Here is a 19037-nt window from a genome sequence, read left to right on the forward strand (position 1 = left end):
GAATATGATTATGGAGGGCATTCGTTCCTCCTTTAATCTCCTCTAAACGTTGCCTTACTGTGTCTACGCAGTGACACAGACACAGGGGTGAGGCGGTGCCAAGACATAAAAGGAGGAATCTGAACATGGCATCCTGGCTTGGAAGTCTTGCCTCTCCCCACCCCAGCTGCAGTTTATAGTGAAACCCATTTTAAAAAGAGCATCAAGGATTGTTGGATGGAAACCCTTGCTCTGCCAGTTCTGAGACGCATGTAATTATTTCTCTGCTAAGCAGCCCCAAGCATCTTTGTGATAGATATGACTTCATTAGAAGAGCATCAGGCCTCTCCCAGAAGTGACTGATCCGGAAGAGTCAATGTGGGGGGTTTGGATGAGGGGGTAGTTCTCCCTAGGGTCCCCTTATCTCTTAAGCCATGCCAAGCCAACTATTCCTACCTTTGACTGGTGCCAACTCATACATCCTGCTCTAAATGCATGATCTCTGCAACCTCGGGCAAGCTGTTGCTGTTTCTGGGTTTCTGAGGGAAGGCGTTGGGCAGTGTGGCCTATAAAGTCTTTTCTAGCCCTACACTATGGAAAATCACGGAAGGATGTCACCATGCATACATTTATTCCTGGGCATCTGTCTCGGGCTGATGAAGGTGGATCCAGAACAGAAGCATGAGTGTGCTCCTCCATACTCCCCCACAACCTGCCTCTGGATCTCCCCACACATTGGTTTCTTTTCTCATGGCTATGACAAAATGTTTGGTTCCTTAAAGAAGAAGAGATTTATTTTGGCTCACGGTCAAGGGACCAGTCTATTACCACGGGGAAGGCATGAGGTCAACCGGGAAGCAGAGAGAGGCGGATGCTTGTGCTCAGCTGGCTCCCTCCCTTTTATTCAGTCTAGAACCCTATGGAAGGTTGCAGCCCATAGCTGGGGTAGGTCTCCCCACCTCAATTCAGCCATATACAAACCCCCTTGAAGATATGCCCTTAAGTGTATCTTCAAGATGACTCTAGATCCCGTCAACTTAATAATCAATAACGTCCATTACATTTGGCCTCTCACCTTCAGTGTTAGTTCTCAAGGCAAACCTAGCAGTGCTCCTCAGCATGCCAAATGGCTCCATGTCCTTACAGACTGCATCACACCTGTAATGCAAAAAGGAAAAGGGATCCCCAGGTGGGAACGGAAATGGCCTGAGGTCAGTATGAGCTCTGAGAGGGCTGGAGATATGACTCTGGGTCTCCCTGGCTAGCCCATTGGTTCTGCAAACTGCCTTATGCACGTCTTCTGTGTACAGGGCCCTTAGTGGATTTTGGGAACTGAAGAAATCTCTAGCTTACTGACGAGCGTGTGGATGGTAGAGCACTCCCCCAGAGAGGACTGTCCCCTCAAGTAGAGTCTTCAGACCTGAGCCCTTCCTGGGCCACCAGAAAGTTAGCCCAGCCAGGTTTGTTTCCAAGCAGCAAGGAAACCCAGAAACACCAGACACCCAAGTGAGGAGTTGGGGTCAAAAGTCATCTCAAGCTACGGCAGGAGACTCCACGACACTCTTGGTCAAGCTCAAGGAGGAGCAACTTGCATCTCTGGGCTGAGGGGGTGTGTTCCTTCAGAAGAAGAAAAGGAGATGGGGCAGCACTAGAGACTGGACCAATGGCTGTTTACGGCCAAGCCACGTGACCAAGCGACCAGACAAGCTTCAGCTGCCAGAGACTCGGTTTCTCCTTCTGCAAAATGGGAATAACCACAACCACAAGTGTTCTTTCCTCAGAGGGAAGCGCCAAAAATAACTGAGGTTATTTGCACAGAAGTCAAGTTATAAAACATGTTGGATTTTGGATGTTGTAATTTTGGAGAGGCATGTCCCCCATGCTTCCACGTGAACACTAAAGACCTACAGTCAGTTGTGTGAGGTGTTGTAGGAATGGTGTTTTCAGGGCACTGGTGCCTCCTTTGGTAGAGAGGTTATTCTGTGGCCCTGTGGGCTCCTCAGAAGAAAGAATAGACTCTTGGGAGACCCAGGAGCCTGAGCGTCAGTAGACCCAACACTGGGTCTTCTATGCCAACCACTCTCAGAAAAATGCCCTGCATTTTCAGACAAATTTGCCATGTGTGTACCATGTTTTTATCATAAGCATAATATATGAGGGGCTGGGGTGTGTTTTAGATGGTAGAGTTATGGCCTAGCATTCAGGAAGCCCTGGGTCAGACTCGGCACCACGTAAGCTGGTTGCCGTGGTGGTGCACACCTGTAACCCCAGTCTTTAGGAGGTGGAGACAGGAGGATCAGTAGTTCAAGGTCATCCTTGGCTTGCATAGTGAAGTTGAAACTAGCCAGGGCCACAGGAGACCCTGTCTCTACAACAACAGCAAAATACTATGTGATCAGAAAAAAATAAATGTGATACAAGAACCAAAAGCCAAACTTAAAGGGTGCCTCTCCCATCCTGCTACTGCTGACAACTATATATACTTGTTAGGCAGGCAGGCAGACACACACACACACACACACACACACACACACACACACACACAGACACAGTTGTTAGAAACTGGAACTGCAGTGAGTGAAAATGTTTTGTTCCGGGTTTAACTTGTCTGATTGCTGCCATGTTCTGTGCTGTTCTGCGTCTCCTCTGTAGAGAGCTTGCTTCGATCTTTCCAACATTTCTTTTGGGATGATGGCCTTTGTCTTGGTTTCATTCATTGTTTGGCATTCTGTTTTTTGCGACACAGGGAACAAACTCTGGGCCTCTGGTTTTCGATGGTCTTTTTTTATTCTGAAAGACTTCACATTATATTTTTTAATTTACTGATTGGTTGGTTGATTGATTGGTTGACTGGTTGATTGATTGATGGAAGGGGAGTCAGTTCTCTCATCCACCATGTGGGACTCAGGTATAGAACTCAAGTGGTAGCTAGTACCTACTGTGGAGTCTACGGTCTGACTTTGCAACATATTTTTGAATCAATTAAGACAGTTTCCTCTCATCTTTCTTTTTAGAAAAAAACAGTCTATCCTCATGTATCTATTCTCTGAGATAATTTTTAGAACCATCCTGCCAATTATGTAAATAATTAACGACACTAGGACTGTGTAAAATTCACGAACTAATATGGGAGAGAATTTCAGTCTTTTGTCATGATCAGCCATTCCAACCAGGAACAGGTAAATCATCTGAATTTTGATATACTTCATTCTTTGGTTCTAACCAGGTCTTGGCTATCTAAGGCATGAACGAGTCATTGTTTTTCAGTTCTAAGGGTGACTTACACTTCGGTTTTGTTCTGATGAATGGAAAGATTTTCCATTCTGTAATTTTAAATTGCTAATTCTAATACACGGAGAAACTCGCTTGTGTCCAGGGACCCTTGCAGTCTCTCCTGGTACTGTTATAAAGTAATCCACCCCAACTCTCACATATTCCACTCAATAGTGGCTTCACTCATTACTAAAGTGTGTCTTTGTGTGTGTGTGTGTGTGTGTAGTGTGTGTGTGTCTAGTTGTGTGTGTGTCTAGTGTGTGTGTCTAGTGTGTGTGTCTTGTGTGTGTGTGTCTAGTGTGTGTGTGTGTGTCTTGTGTAGACAATGAAACACACACACAGAAGGAAGGAAGTAGTACCCATAAAAACCTATGCTTCAGAAACACTCCCTCTGAACATTTGGATGACCATCCATGAAACATATATTTAATTTCAGTTAGCCAGGCAGTGGTGGTACATGCCTTTAATCCCCGTACTCAGGAGGCAGAGACAGGAAGATCTCTGAGTTCCAGAGCAAGTTTTGGGTCAGCCAGAGTTACACAGAGAAACCATGTCACCATGTCTCAAAAAAAAAAAACCCAAGAGAGTGAGAGCGAGATGAATGTAATATTCCCCACTTTGTGTGGTATAAATCTCTCTCTGCTTTATTCTTAATGTTTTTATGCCGTCTGCATTTAGCATCAGTCTCCTAGATATTTATATCGGTCCATCTTTTAACACTATAAATAATTACACAGTGAACATCTTAGAAACTCCATTTTTGTGTCTCGTCATAAATATTTCTTTATAAGAAGTTTCTAGAAGTGGAATTTATAGGACTTGAGGTACCCAGTAATCTTGGGCATTTGTGACAAGTTGACAAATAGCCCTCGAGAAAGCCAAAAACCATTGATTCTCCAACCTCCACTTTTCAATATGGGTGTATTTTTTTCTCTTTAGATTCTACCTTCTTCCTTACACCAAAGGCATCTCCTAGGTTCTTGAACCACTGGTGACAACGCTTCAACAGTGGCAGTATTTCTGTCTGTCTGCCACCAGCTGTGTTGTGGCCACTCACATCCTGAAAGAAACTGTAGATAGAGTGCTGCCTTCACAACTGAGGATTTGTTTCATGAAGAGATAGATCCTCAGCTCTGGGCTCTGACATCTAAGGCTGAACTAAAATGTTTAGCTCAGCCCTAATCTTTGCTTGCAGCAAGAGGTGTCTGAGCCTTCCTCCCCCCCCCCCAGACATGTAAATCTCTCCAGGATTGCTACTCATAAGTATCAGAAGATCCATCTGAGCCTCAAGTAAAATAAATGAGTAAATAAATAAATAATACCCCTTCCTTGTCAGTTACATCAGGGAAAGGGGTGTCATATTTCTCCCCATCAGGTGTTCTCTTGGCAAGAAAAGTGCCTTGCTGAGAAATGCTTCCAGCAAGCAAGTGGCTACAAACACATCTGCATTGACAAGTTGAGACTTATATCCTTCTATGGTACTTTTGCTCTTTTGAAAATGTTAATAAAAACTTAATGTGGAAAAAAAACTACTTTTTCCAAATATGTGCACCAACGGGCCCGAGGCAACTCATACTTTCTTACAAAATAAAGTAGGTCACTCACATCAATCATCGTCATCTTAGCACATTTTTTCCAAATTAGGAATTCTCCATCCATCATCTCACGGCATGGCATCCCGTTTCCAAACATTTCCTTTTAATATGCTCTTTAACATGATAAGCAAATCTAATAGAATACATTAGTGTCACTTACTAGTGATGGAGTGTTTCCTCCTGCTGCTGTCCTCCATGAGGAGTCTGGGGAAACTTTTTTTTTGCGAGCTCTCTCCTTGACAGTCATCACTTGTTGAAAATATGTCCATGGTCCCAAAGCTAACTGAGGCCACGTTTGAGATAGTAGTGTTAGAAAGAGAATCAGAAATCTAGATCCTAGATCCTAGATCCTAGATTCACCTCACGTGTCATAGATGTAGACATTCAGAAGATAGCTCTAAATAACAGGTCCAGATTGTGCACACAAGAGGAGTGTGTAAATTTAGCCTGTGACTTCAGTGGTGTTGCATGACCCCCAGGCTTCACGATCAAGCCACATTCCCTGAGGAATCCTTCTCAGTCTCTTGGATTTGTGTAGAAAGAGAGGATCCTTGGCTTCCGATGTGTGTGATTCTCCAGAACTTGTTACCGTCTTTTTCCAAGAGGCTTTGGACCCTGTGTGAGTGACAGGCACCGATTATGACCTGCTTGAGATAAATCTTAATGCATGCCCATGTATGTGACAACGGTTACCTGGCAAAAACAGGATATTGTTTCTACTCAGATCTCTGGTTCTCCAATTCATGTGTTCAGTGTTAGCAACTGAATTTCTGAAGGAAATTTTTTTGGAGAATTGAGTTTTGGCATAAGACATCCGGGCAATGTGCCTGCAGAAAGCCCAGCAATTCAGTGACTTCTGGCTATCCAGTAGGGAAGCCTCTAAACGAAACAGGGAAAAAGCTGTTTTTCTGGGTGTTGAGAGTGGTGGGTTCCTGAAGACACTGGCTTGGGTGCTCCACTGGGGAAGGGCTTGCCCTGTAAAAATGAAGACCTGGGTTCATCCCTAGAACCCATGTGAAAAGAAGACAAGATCCAGCGCAGCTTAAGCTCCAGAGATACCAGACGGGCAGTCTGATGCCTGGGGCCTGCGAACCAGCCAGCCTAACCTACCTCTCAAGTTCCAAAGAGACACCGTGTCTCAAAGCACAAGGTGGGGCCAGAGAGATGGCCCAATGGTAAGGGTGCTTACTACCAAGCATTGTGATCTGAATTCATCCCCAGAACACACCCATGCAACAGAAGGAGAGAACCTACTCCAGCAAAGTGCTCTCTCTCTCTCTCTCTCTCTCTCTCTCTCTCTCTCTCTCTCTCTCTCTCTCTCTCTCTCTCTCTCTCTCTCTCTCTCTCTCTCACACACACACACACACACACCTGGCACTGCAGTGCTGCAGTGTCAGACTGAGAGCTGAAGACTTGAGGTTGTGAGATCGTGTGACCCATTTCAACAACATCAACAAAAAGGACCGTGTGTTGGGGACCCAGGAATGAGCCCAGCCCTCGCTCTCAAAGCATCCTCAAAACCAGGCTTGTGCGCGACGCGAGGTAACGAGGACAACGAGCAAAAGGGGCTCCAAGGTGGGGGAAGACGGACTGTGACCTCTGCATTCGACCCTGTGTGAGGACTAGGGTCTGAGGATGTGCCAACAGGGCAGGGTGCTCTCTGCCAGCCAGAGAGCAGGCAGGGAGAGGACAGCACGGAGGGAAAGTGCGCGTGCGCGCAACAAAATATTAAGGACCAGTGGCAGGCAGCTTGCGCAGAGAGGCACGCGTGGGAACCCTCGAGGGAAGAGCAAAGCCTGCCTGGGGGAGCGCCTCAGACGCCCCATGGTGCGAAGCTGTACAGCAGCACTGTGTCCTTCCGCGTCTTGTCAACACACCCACCTGCAATGGGGAAGACTATTACGGTCACACTGATGTGTGTGAGCCTTGAACCTTCTCTTTTGTTGTATGCCTGTCCTCTTTACGCGAGGAAAGCGCTGTGGCAACGAAGAGTCCCTGCTGCCGTTCACAGCACACCTCCAGAAACACGGCTTCCTCATGCTTGGGGTGGGGTGGGGGAGTGGTGAAATTTGTAGAGGTTGTTCCTTTCCCGAATAGCCTCAGATGGAATGAGGGGTGCAGGCATCGGGTACCCCGGTGGATTATCTGTTCAGCAAATGTGTACTGAGCAACTTTACATCTGCCTCACACTGCCCTGGTGCTGGAAGACGACGCTGGTGGACACGACATCAGGGTCCCTACCTTTGTAGAGTTTACCTTCTGGTGGGGAGGCATGAAGTGAAGAGGGTGTCAGAGAGGAATAGGAAATAAAAGAATGGAGCGGAGCTGTACGACAGCGGTGACTAGAGTCAGGAGGGGGAAGAGTACGCCAGGGAAGACGGAAGAGGAAAAAGAGGTTACCAGCCTGACCCAGAACAGGGACAATCCCCCTAAGCAGGGGTCTGGCAAGTGCAAACGCAGACTGAGTTGGAAGGAAGGAATGGCAGCAGCTGAGGCTGGAAGTCGCAGGACACAGTTTGGGGCCCAGGGGACAGTGGGGGAGCCACTGTGAATCTTCCGCAGAGCAGTGACTGGGTTATGGGCATCAGGGTTCCCAGCGAGAGCCGCTCTCAGCCATGGTCTGCTCTGACTTCGTCCCTCACCGGGCCCTCTGCAAAGTCGAAACAAGTGTTGCGAGCACATCGGCTTTCATTTCTACAGCAATCTTCGTACCCAACCACCATAGCATTTTTAATAACAAACTGGCAGAGAGTCAGACATCTGTACTTGAAAAAAAGCCAGGCCAAGTATTTCTAAATGTTTTATATTTACTTGTAACATTAGAATAACCACGCGGTTGCTTTCTACATAATCGGAACCATTCTCATTAGGGTTCCACAGACCTCGTCCTCCGTGGGTTTTGGGTGGTGGTTTTCATTACGGCAGTGACATTGATCTGGACGGGAGTGAATCTCTCCTTGAACATTTGTGGAAAAACTGGGGAAGAAGTTGAGAGCAGCCAGAGCAAGTTGGGGAAAAATGAGAACCCGGAAAAAGATAACCATCAGCTTGGCACTGGGGTAGCATCGAAGGGGTCCAGGCTTTGAAGTCCAGCAAAGCTGGGCTCCCCGTGCAGCTGAGAAACCGTAGGGGAGTCACTCGACATCTCTGAGCTTCAGGTCACTCAACGGCCCTACTGCATGGAGTTGTGTTGAGGACTAAGAGGAGTCATCACCAGTGAGGGGGTCTGGTCCGGTTTTGCTCCTTGATGACAACCTCCAAAATAACTGTCTCCACTAGATTGCATCTTGAATTTCACCTACAAGATCTAACAAATAAAATACAAGATTCCCAGTTAACCTGAGATGCTGGATTGTAGTCAGCAGCTGTTTAGTGTAATTGTGTCTTGTTCAGTACCTGGAGTTATAAAAGTCCATAAGTATACTTATCAGAAATTTAAGTTTGACCAGGCACTTTGGCTGGAAACTTTACAAGTTTAATTGTTAAAAGAACATCAAAGTGGAGTAACTTTAAAGAAACACCTGACCCAGTCACACAGCACCAGCCAGAGCAGACCCAGCTTTGAGTAGAGGCTCTGGAAAGAGGGGTCCAGAAAGCAGCTCCAAGAACTTGTGGTAAGCCCGCGTGACGTACTCTGCAGACGTACCACACAGAGGCGAAGGACACAAGAACCCCAGCCCCACCAGAGGCTCCAGAGTAAACCCGGAATCCAAAAAGAGGAGGGAGGTCTCCTATCTGTCTTTCCCTGCAGCCGATGCGGAACTAGTGCTGTGAGCCCAGGTTGTGAATCTTCCCAAATGACACTACAGACTATGGGGCTATTTGTCACCTGCTTATTTGATGCCACGTCACAAAAGGAGGTAAAGCTCCCAAGAGCAGTGCTCACTCTCTGAATCTTTCTCCTGGCTCTTGCCTGGATGGCGGTAGAGCCGGGATCTGGGCATGGCTAGGCACGGATTGGAAGAAGCCACTGAGAAGGAAGGTGAAGTCAGGCCTGGTCCCCTATCACATCACTGCAAGCTGTGTTTGAGACTGAGGACTTCCCAGGAGACCCACTCTGGGCTTGCAAAGAAAGGATCCTAACATCAAGAAAAGCAGCCAGCCAGTAAATTCCTACTTACTTCGTTTTCTGAGACTTCTGAATGTGTTTTGAATTTTCTCTAAATTAAGATAATCATGAAAGGTTAAGATATTTCAACAGAGTGCCACCTGATCCCAGGGCTTGAATTGTATGCCTAATTAGTTCCCGAACATATGGTTCAGAATGTCTTATAAAAACAGGGCAATGATTTGAGGTATATTTGGGTATTGGGTGGAGCCATGTTAAAGGCACATTCAGACCCATCTCAAAGCCCTGAACCTACCCTTCTGGCTGGGAGCTTTGGCTGACATCTGTTTCAAAGAGATACAAATAAATAAATAAATGGGAAAAAGGGAAACTGCTTTCCAGTGGCCTCATGATAAAAACAAAACTCCATAGGGAGATAGACATCAGGCATTAAAATACTTCGGGTACAGCACAGTTGGAGGAATGTGTGGTCTGGGAATAGGAGTTGGGCACAGTGAAGAGGGGACCCACTCCAGGATACACAGACCTTAGAACTGCTGGGGACATAGGCCTCACTGTGTCCTGGGAGGGACCTAATGAGTCACCAATGTCCCCACGGCCTTTTGTTCCATCCTGTGCTTCGGTTCCCAACAACCCATAGATTATACCTGTGTGTGGAACCTGGTCTGTGTCGGAAACACTCCTGTCCACACCCTGTTCCCACGGGATGCCAACCTCCACACCCCACTCTGGAAGGCACTTTCTGAGAGTCCCCGCCAGGAGCATCATGCTGCGTGGACATCCCCATAAGAGCACGTCAACCCTCCCACCCACACCCGAAGAAGGAGTGAACTGAATGCACATTTGTTTTTAAATGTATAATGGGTGGTGCACATGACAGGCTCCAGACAAGGACCCTCTCCAACCGCCCTTTCCATTTCTGCACCCAAACCCCTTTCTTCTCTAGACACTCTGGATCCATCCTGCTTGTGTAACGTCTGGGGCATGTGTTGGAAATGGCTACCCAGGGGCTGGGATGTGGCTCAGTGGGTAGAGTGTTTGCCTATCACGCACAAAGCCTTGGGTTCAACCCTTCGCACTCAACGTTTGCATAGACCTGGTGTGGCGGCGTATGCCTGTAATTTCAGAGCTCCAGAGGTGGTGACGGGAGGATCATGAGTTCAGGGTCATCTTTGGTTACACAGAAACTTTGAGTTTGAGGCCAGTCTGAGCTACAAAGACTCTGTCACAACAACAACAACAACAAAAAGCCAAGAAAATAAACAATTGAGAAAGAGAGAGAGAAGAAAAGAGGGAGAAAGAGAGAGACAGAGACAGAGAGAGCACGAGCCTATTAGATATCTACCATCTCAGGTCTTTAAAGAGGCCGCAGAGGACATTGTCCATCCCTTTATACCTATCCTGCCTCAGGCCACTCATCCATCATACCTTCCCACCCTTTGAGTAAGGGATCCCCAGCATCCGTTGGGTGGGTTTGTGATACAAAGAACAGGGCAGCTCCAATCGAGGAGGGGTAAGAAGGTAGACACAGAAAGATGCATCTAAGAGTTGGGCTTCATCAGACACAGTAAATACAAGAGGAAAATGGCTTCCAGCGGAGGAAACAGGGACGCTTCTCAGAACACAGTGTGTGCCCAGCTCTAAATGAAAAGCTGATTTGGACAATGGTAGCTCACGGTGACAAGGCCCTGCAGGGAAGTCAAAGACATGGGCCAATCCCTGAAGAAAGGAAGCCACAGTGTGGTCCCCAAATAGCAAACCGTTGTCCGGGTTACAGCCATCCTCACCTCACCTGCCCATCACTCCCTCAAGAATTCTTGTCAGGTTGACAAGGCAGGTACGGTCTGCCTTGTTTGTTTGTTTGTTGTGTTTTTATAAATAGGGAAATCAAAATCCCACAGTTCCGACATAGCATGACTCACATCTGAACTTGGGCTCGGACTTAGTTCTGAAGGGTCCGATTACAGAGGGCCTTAAAATTAAAGGAAGGGAACAGGGCAACCTTAAGCAGCGGGAGCTGGGGCAGAAAGACGCATGGGCAGGAAGCTGAGGGAAGCAGCTATAGTAGTCCCTCTGAGGTCATCAGAACCCAACTGGGCCAGGGGCCAGGGGAGGAAGCAAAAGATGAATGCAAGAAAGGGAGGTAGAGGCCTGTTGTGCAGAAGGCAGGGAAGACCTTCCAAGACCCATCGCGGCTGGGCATCCAGAGGGCTGCTGGCATTCTTCCAAAGCTAGCTGATGGCCGCAGCTCAGGGCAGATTCGCAGAGCCCGGAGCTCTTACCCGTGGGATGTCATTGGGCCACCTAACAACCCAGAGACAAAGCTGTTCTCATTACTATCCATCTTAAAGACTGACAAGTCGAACCACCGAGAGGGTAACGAATTTGGCCGTGTCCTCCTCGTCAGGGGACAGCCTCAGGTGGGAAGTGACCGAGCCTAAGTTCCTGGCCACCGGCTACAACCATGCCATCATTCCTCATTTCAGAAGGCCAAGGAAGGGGGTCCTCTCTCCCCATCAAGATACATCTACCTAGATTGTCCCTAGCCTACAAAACCCTCCCCAGCTCAACCCAAAGTTACCTCTCTCCTTTATTCCCTCCTGGGGACCTCAGAGGGCTCCTGCTGCCACAGCCAAGTAGGCAGGAGGTCAGATCTGAGCTGTGATAGGGTAAGGGAGGGAAACCTTAGGAGATAGGGACCCATCCTGGGGCAACGCAGCAGGAGACCTCCAAGCCAGGGCCAAGCCAAGTGGGATGAAGATCAAAGGCAGTGAGGGGGTATAGGCGGGTGGTTCCAACAGGGAACAGAAGTGGGCAGGGTTCTCTGAGACTGCTCCCACGTCATTCCTGTGGCTGTGTGGATGGATAGGGCTCCTTGAAGGCCTAGGACACTCCAGCAGAGTTTTGGGTCCCAAGGCCTGCCAAGATCTCCGCACTCCAGGGCTGAGGATCTAAGAGTTGGGAAGGGTTCTACAGATGCATGCCCTCCCTTTGTCCAGGCCACCACGGCTACTCTGAAGCTTCTTGGGGCTCAATCCATAGCCACATGTTCAGGCATTGCTGTTCTCCTGTCCTGGGTGATACATGGATCCTGCATGGCGCTCTCTGTTACACTCTTAGTGGCTGTGAGCATATTGTCACCAATGCTGTAGGTCTTCAGACATGCTCAATAGAGACACTTTATATTCCTAGGTCAATAAGATCAGTCAGCAGGGACATGTCCTAAGAGGCAGGACACATGCCTCGATAGGGAGGGCTGTCCAGGGAGCTCAGGCCCAAGACTCCATGCAGACAAAGTACACTGACAGTGAGAAATTCAAGACAGGGCGGGTGCATTACTCCAGACCCTGCCTGTGGCCCCAAAGAAAGACTGGCCAGCCCATGTTCCTGCAGAGCTCTGATCTGGCCAGTCTGGGTATAAGTCAGGAGTCCCTACCACAGGGCACTCAAGTTGCTCCCAGTTGCTAACTACTGTTAGTAAAGGAAGAAGGTCCACCTTGAGTCCCTATGTTTTATCTGTCTCTAGCAGCGAGTGTGGACCTCCTCTGTCTAGCAGAACCAAACTCAGGTCTTAGCGGGAGGTTGTATCCAAAGGTATTTTGAAGACAAAGGGTTTTCCTCTCCCAGAAAATGTGTTCGACTATTTCGCACTTGTGTGCATGCGCGTGCACACACACGCACACGCACATGCACATACACAAACATCTATGCATTTCAAGAAGTGCTCGACAGCATGACAGTACACTCAGTATACTCTGCTTTCCTATTATAAAAAAGGCGAGAGTCCAGCTGCCGAGCCATCGTTTGGGCAGCTTCAGGTCACCACAAGAGGATGAGAACCACCGTCTTGTCCAGCTGTTATCATCTCAAAGTACTGCAAACGAAGGAGGCGTCAGGTGTCAAGTAGCGTTACATTGGGAGTGTCCACATTCATCATCATTCCAACACACACACACACACACACACACACACACACACACACACACACGACAACCTCGGCCACATGACTAATCTTCACCAACCCTTGAAGACCTGGCTGGCACCTCTTTGGCTAGAAAGACAGAGCTGGCTCCTTCTGGAAAGCCCCCGCCCCCAAAGGAGGCTTCATTGGGAACCTCTGTTTGTAGCTTCTGGCAGCTGCTCATGTGACATAGATACATTTTCCCCCATTTTTCACTTGGTGTTTTCCTCTCTGTGTCTCTGTTTCCAAAAAAACCCTATCCTGAGAACGGCCGTACTAATGATTTCATACTAACTGGAGTGCATCTCCATGGACTCTGTTTCCAAGCCAGAGATCATGCAAGTGGATTTGGGGTAAGAGAGATGCGGGAGGCCCAGTACCACGGGGAGAATCATTAATTAGGTGGAACAAATAGCAAGCTGTTTCTCCAGCCTGTTTGCTGCCAGCTTCTTCCCAGCTTCTTGGAACAGAAGCGTTGTCTGATGTGTAGGAGATCCTTCAGGATGTCCAGTCTTGCTCACTGGGCTGGCGATAACATTCGCATCTTTGTCATCGGCTGAGGTCCTCCTCTGCTCAGAGGCCGTTCAGAGACACCTCCCACCACCGCCATCACCGTCTTCCTGTTTTAGTAAGTGATAATACTGAAGTCCTGTGTAGAGAGAAGACTTTTCCTTGTCTGCCGCTTTGGTTTTTTCCCCCACCAGTCGCCTGGGCTCTACCAAGTTGTAGTCCCCAAATAACACACAAGACACTGTATTAATTATGAAGCTGTTGGCCTTGCTTGTTTCTTACTGGCTATCTCTGACTTACGTATTTACCCCATAACTGCCAATCTATTTCTCTTACCGGAGAAAAGTTTCCGGGCTTCTTACCCCTATGGCAGTTACATCTTGACTCTCTGTGTTTCTCCTTCCCAGAGTCCTCCTGGACTCCTAGTCCCACCTATCTTGCTTCCCTATTGGCCAACAGTGCTTTATTGACATATACACAGGACTTCAGCATCAGTCCTGAGAAACCATTTCCTTACATTGCACCATTGACGAGTGGCAGAGTCAAATCCAGGGCCAGCCCTTGACACCGACCAGTGTCCCGCACGCATGGACATTTCGGTTACACAAATCAGGGAAACCTTAATTCCTCTGCCGTGCCACTCACTTCAGATTGTTCAAGAAACAACGACGGTGTTATTATTTGACATAAATATGTTCACAGCCTTGTGAGAGGTGCGAATAAAAGCATCTTTGGAGAAGTGCAAATGTATTCTCATTGTCACACAGGACCCAAGCGGACGCAATGAAAGTGATCTGGAAATGTTACATCTTCCGGAGTAACCTCCAGTGACTCCCTTTCCAACCGGATTGTTCCCAGGGTCATTCCATCCCATTATTCTAGCAAAATAATGACAATGTCCACTACCACCTCCTGAGAGTCTGTGACACGCCAGGCTCTAAATACTGGGCACACATTATCTCACTTCTCCTCCCAACAAGCCTCCAGGAGAGGAAGTTATTTTCTCCTCTACCAAGCAGAAATCGGAGTCTCAGTTTGGTCCACTGGTATTAGGTGGGTTTTGTTTTGTTTTTGCTTTTCTCGATGGAATGCCTCTGGGCGGGGACAAGCACTCCTTGGTTTCCACGGTGTTGCCATCCCTTGTCACCACAGTCACATTCATTGCAAAATATAAGGAGTTACTCTCTTCTTAACACAGCATCATTGAGATGTCCACATATTGCATATTCATTCACATATTCGTTGAAAGCTTGCGCGAAGACCTCCATTGTCAACCTGACTGCACTTGGAATCCTCTAGGAGACACACCCCGGAGCGTGTCTGTGAGGTGTTTCAGAGAAGTTTAACTGAGAACGGAGGAAGCGTTCTGAATGTGGGTGGCGCGGGCCCATGGACCGGTGTCCTAGACTGAATGGAAAAGAAGCAGGTGAAGCCAGATAAGCACACCGTGCGTCTCTGTGTTTTCTGACTGTGGACGTGGTGTGACCTACTCTTCCCCACTGTGTATTCCTGCCACGACACACAGCATCCCCTCAAACCATGAGCCCGAGTAAACCCTTCCTTCCTCCTCCCTCTTCCCTCCCTTCCTCTCTTCTACCTCACTTCCTTCCTCCCCTCCTTCCTTCCTTATTCCCTTCCTTCTTTCCTTTCTTCCTTCTCCCCTCCATCTCTCCCTCCCTCCCTCCCTTCCTCCCATTTCTGTTGTCAGGTATTCTGAAAAAAAAAAGCAACATGAAGTGTGGGTCAATGATTTCTAACACACCCAGGTGTGTATAAAACGCTCACCACAACCAACCCTTGAGCATCCCCGTCACCTAAAAGATTAAGCCGGTAAGTACCTCTCCTGCCCTCCTTCCATCAACCTGAAGCAACCATAATCTGGATGGAGTTGCCTGTTCTGTACACATCCCACATAAACAAAAGCACACACATGGTCTTGTGTGTGTGTGTGTGTTCTTTAATTTGATATCTCCCAAGCCCCATAAACATTGCAAAGTGCATCCATGCACCACTGGGTAGGTGAATAACATTTCACCCACAGACACGCCTGTCAGGAATGAACAACCCCAGAAGACCCTTCCCCTGAAATGCAGAGTAATGTCTTTATTCAACAAATGACGCGTGATTAATGAAACCTGTGAAGAGACATGGTTTGGGGCCCATAAGGGCATCGTTCCTTAGGTCCCCAACCATGCTGTTTTTATGCCTCTACCAGGAGGTGAGGCAGGACTACAGTGGGATTTTGTTTTAGATAGATAGATACATAGATAGATATAGATATATGAAGTGGGCATTAAGAGTATTAACAGAGCTGAATAAAGTGCTTTCAGGCCTCCTCAGAAATCACAGAAATAGGGGCTGGGGTGAAATCTCAGTAAGTAAATGCCTTGCAATCAATCTCCAGAGCTCACACATACACACTTGTAATCCCAGCTCTGTGGAGGCAGGAGTGGGCTGAAGCCTGGGCTCACTTAGTGGTAAGTTCTCAAATTCTAGGCCAGTGAAGGATCCTATCTCAAAAAAAAAGTCATATGGAGCCTGATGTACGACCCCTACACATACATCCACATATGCACACACACACACACACACACACACACACACACACACACACACAGAAGCAGCAGAAACAGGCAGGAGCATCTGGGACAATCCAGGAGCTGAGAGGAAGTTGTCTTAGACTCAACAGACTTGCTAAGCAGAGGTACTGCGAATGCCCCTGTAGCAAGACAGGACGGCCTCCCTTCAAAATACACTGTGTTTTGGACCCACCGTTGGTTCTTGGGGCCAGAGCCATGGACCATAGTTTTCCCTTACAGAAAGGTTGTCCTCAGCCAACCAAACAGTCAGCAGAGCCGCAGAATGGTGTCCTCTGCACCCCTGGAACCACTTTAGGCTGAGAAGCAGCCTAGGAACCAGCAGGAAGAGACTATAGAGGGAATTCTTGACCTGGAAACTTGAAAAAAAAAAGTGTCCTCCATTCACAAAACCCCGTTGCTCTTTCCCCAGGGAAACTCAGCCAAGCAGAAATATCTAAAGCCAAGCAGGCAGAGACAAACCCTTACACCGTAAACCAGTATAGTCCTGGTTGCCTTTGATCCAGGAAATTACTGTGGTCCCGAAAGTGAGAGTGGGGTTCTCTACTCATGACCCAAGTTTCCAGATGGAAACCTTACACTTCTTTCTAGTATCTTAGACTGTGCTGCAGTGTTGCTGGCTCAAACCACCCCCACCCTACCCCCACCTGGTTTGAGCCTCTGCACTCTCTCAAGAGGGAGGCCCCTTCTGTACACCTATGTAAATGGAGTTCTTAATTAGTCTAGATAATAAAAGGCCGGAGTCAGATATAGACAGAAATGCTGAGAGATCAGAGAGGAGCAAGCCACGGCACACTTTACCTCCTAAGCACCTTTGCAGAGAAGAGAGCGATTTCCTGTTTGTCCCTGCTTATATCCTGAATCTGCCAAGCTGTGTCACTTCCTGTCCGTCTGTACAGACCTCCAGACCTCTGTGGTTAAGTAGTGGCAAGTCTCTGCCCAGCTACGTCACTTCCTGTCTGGTCAATCAGTGTTTTATGCATTAACCAATAAGAGAAACATATACACAGAAGAACATTCCCCACCACATCTGTAAGCATTGTCAGTGAGATTCTACGGCAGAAGCAGAGAGCTGTTGAAGTACAGGGGTTCATGGCCCTCTGTACCTGGCTGTTGTGAACATGAAAGGATGGAAAGTCAAATAGCCTAGGCTTGGGTCTGGCTTCCTAGCTGGTCTGTACCTGGTTTCTTACTTCTGGGTTCCTGTTTCTCCCTCTCCGAAGGGACATATTCAATTGCAAGGCACTATGAACTGCTTTAGACTCATACACTGACTACGATCCATTAGTAGAGGCTGTCTAGAGAGAGGGCTGTGTTGAGTAGATTTTGATCTGGGATCAGCTAGCAATATCTGCTCTGAGCAAAAGAGAAAAAAAGGACAGGATACCTTAACTTCCCACATATCGTCTCTCTTGACATGGCTACCTGTAGTCCTCTTGGGCTTAGACCTTGTGCAATTTATAATTCCTTTTGCCTTGTCTCTTTTCTTTGTCTTCTCCAAGGCAGTTCCCACCCACCAGTAAGTGACAGTGGTCTACAGATAATTAAGGGTAGGACTGTGCCATGCAGTTCAGAGGCTGCTCAGGATAGAGGAGGCTAGCTACCCTGGAGGTCAGAAATTAGCACGAAAAGCTGGTCAGCACAGAGCCGAGTCTCACAGATCATGAAGCAGCTAACATGGACAAGCCAATCATCAGGTTGTGTCCACCACGAGACAAACTCATACAATTGCCTCCATCCATCTAGACAGACCAGGGAGTACTAAGAAAGTAAACTCTTATCTTTAAGAGACAAAAACGAAGGCTGGGAGCTTCTTAAGCCAATAAGGTACCTTGTGTAACCATGAGGACCTGTGATGGACTCCTAAAACTTATGCAAAATATGTCAGGTGTGGTGGCATGCACTTAGATTCCAGTGCAGGGGAGGGTGGGTGACCAGAGACAAAGGGGTCCCTGGGGTTTGCTGGACAGCTTGCCTAGCCACATTGGTGAGTTGCAGGCCAAGAAAGAGAATCTGTTTCAAAAACAATGTGAGTAGCACCCGAGGGAGGGCACCAGATACATCCTCTATGCGTACATGTGCACACATACTGACATGTGAACATATCTGTATACACACCCACACACGTGTACTAAAAATCAAAGTGGTAAGAAGGACCCCGGGGATGCAGCTCAGTGGTAGCAAGATTAGAAAAAGCTAAGGGAATTTGGAGCTACAACAGACAGGACATGAATAGTGCCTCTGGCGGTAGAATCCTGGGTACATTCTTTGAGACCCTACCTATCCTAGCGGCTTGAGGGAGTACCTGGCACTAAGTGATCCTTCTTCATCGAAACAGCCCAGCGTCCTGGTGTTATTCTCCGCTCAGTCCGCGGTGGCACCAGTCCTGGGCCGCTGTGACCTCTTCAGAAACGGGGGGCCCTCCCCTCCCTCCAGCAGGACAGCGGCTGTCTCACCAGGGAGGCCCCCCCATTCGCCGGTTGCAATAACACGACCAGTCGTTTTTCATTCCTGAGATATCCGCCCATTGGGCGGGTTGCGTGCGCGCGCGCGTGCGTGCGTGAGGGTCGTTATGTGTGTGCCTTTTGAGAAGCGGGGCCGAGAAATCCATATTCTCTCTCTTCTGCCCGAATTAATCAAATAAATCTTCCCTAAGAAGCTGCTAAATGAGTCGCAGATGGCCCTGCCATTTTACAGGTTACAGAAAGCACCCGTACAGTCCTTTTAATTTATCAGAGGGAAAAGATGCCCTCCTGTGCCCCTTCCCTCTCAAGGCAATAATCAGAACCAGCCCATTTTCCAAGGGTCCAAGACTCATTTTCAAAAAAAAAAAAAAAAACCCAAAACCAAAAAACAGTGTATCAATAGATGTGACTGAGACAGTGGGAGGAGTATTTTGCCAAGTTCCAGCCTGCAGCACGGCAAAGGTGCCCTGGCTGGGGAGAGCGTTTATAAAACCACATTTAATAAAAGAGAGTGTTATATTAAGTGCGTTTGCTAGTGTATTTCAGCATATGGTTTCTATATCAGGCAGAAAGATGGCAAACACATGT

The 19037-nt window shown here is 47.9% G+C and overlaps 1 long non-coding RNA gene across 1 annotated transcript; it reads right to left on the reverse strand.

The window, feature by feature from the left end:
* Positions 1 to 7634: 7634 nt before the first annotated feature.
* Positions 7635 to 18769, reverse strand: LOC106022441. Its single transcript, XR_005875966.1, has 2 exons — positions 18290 to 18769; positions 7635 to 8154 (listed from the first exon to the last, which is right to left on the reverse strand). It is a non-coding gene; the product is annotated as an uncharacterized LOC106022441 (long non-coding RNA).
* Positions 18770 to 19037: the final 268 nt, after the last annotated feature.

This window comes from Mesocricetus auratus, unplaced genomic scaffold (genome assembly GCF_017639785.1).
Source record: "Mesocricetus auratus isolate SY011 unplaced genomic scaffold, BCM_Maur_2.0 Super-Scaffold_4256, whole genome shotgun sequence".
NCBI classification, from domain to species: Eukaryota; Metazoa; Chordata; class Mammalia; order Rodentia; family Cricetidae; genus Mesocricetus; species Mesocricetus auratus.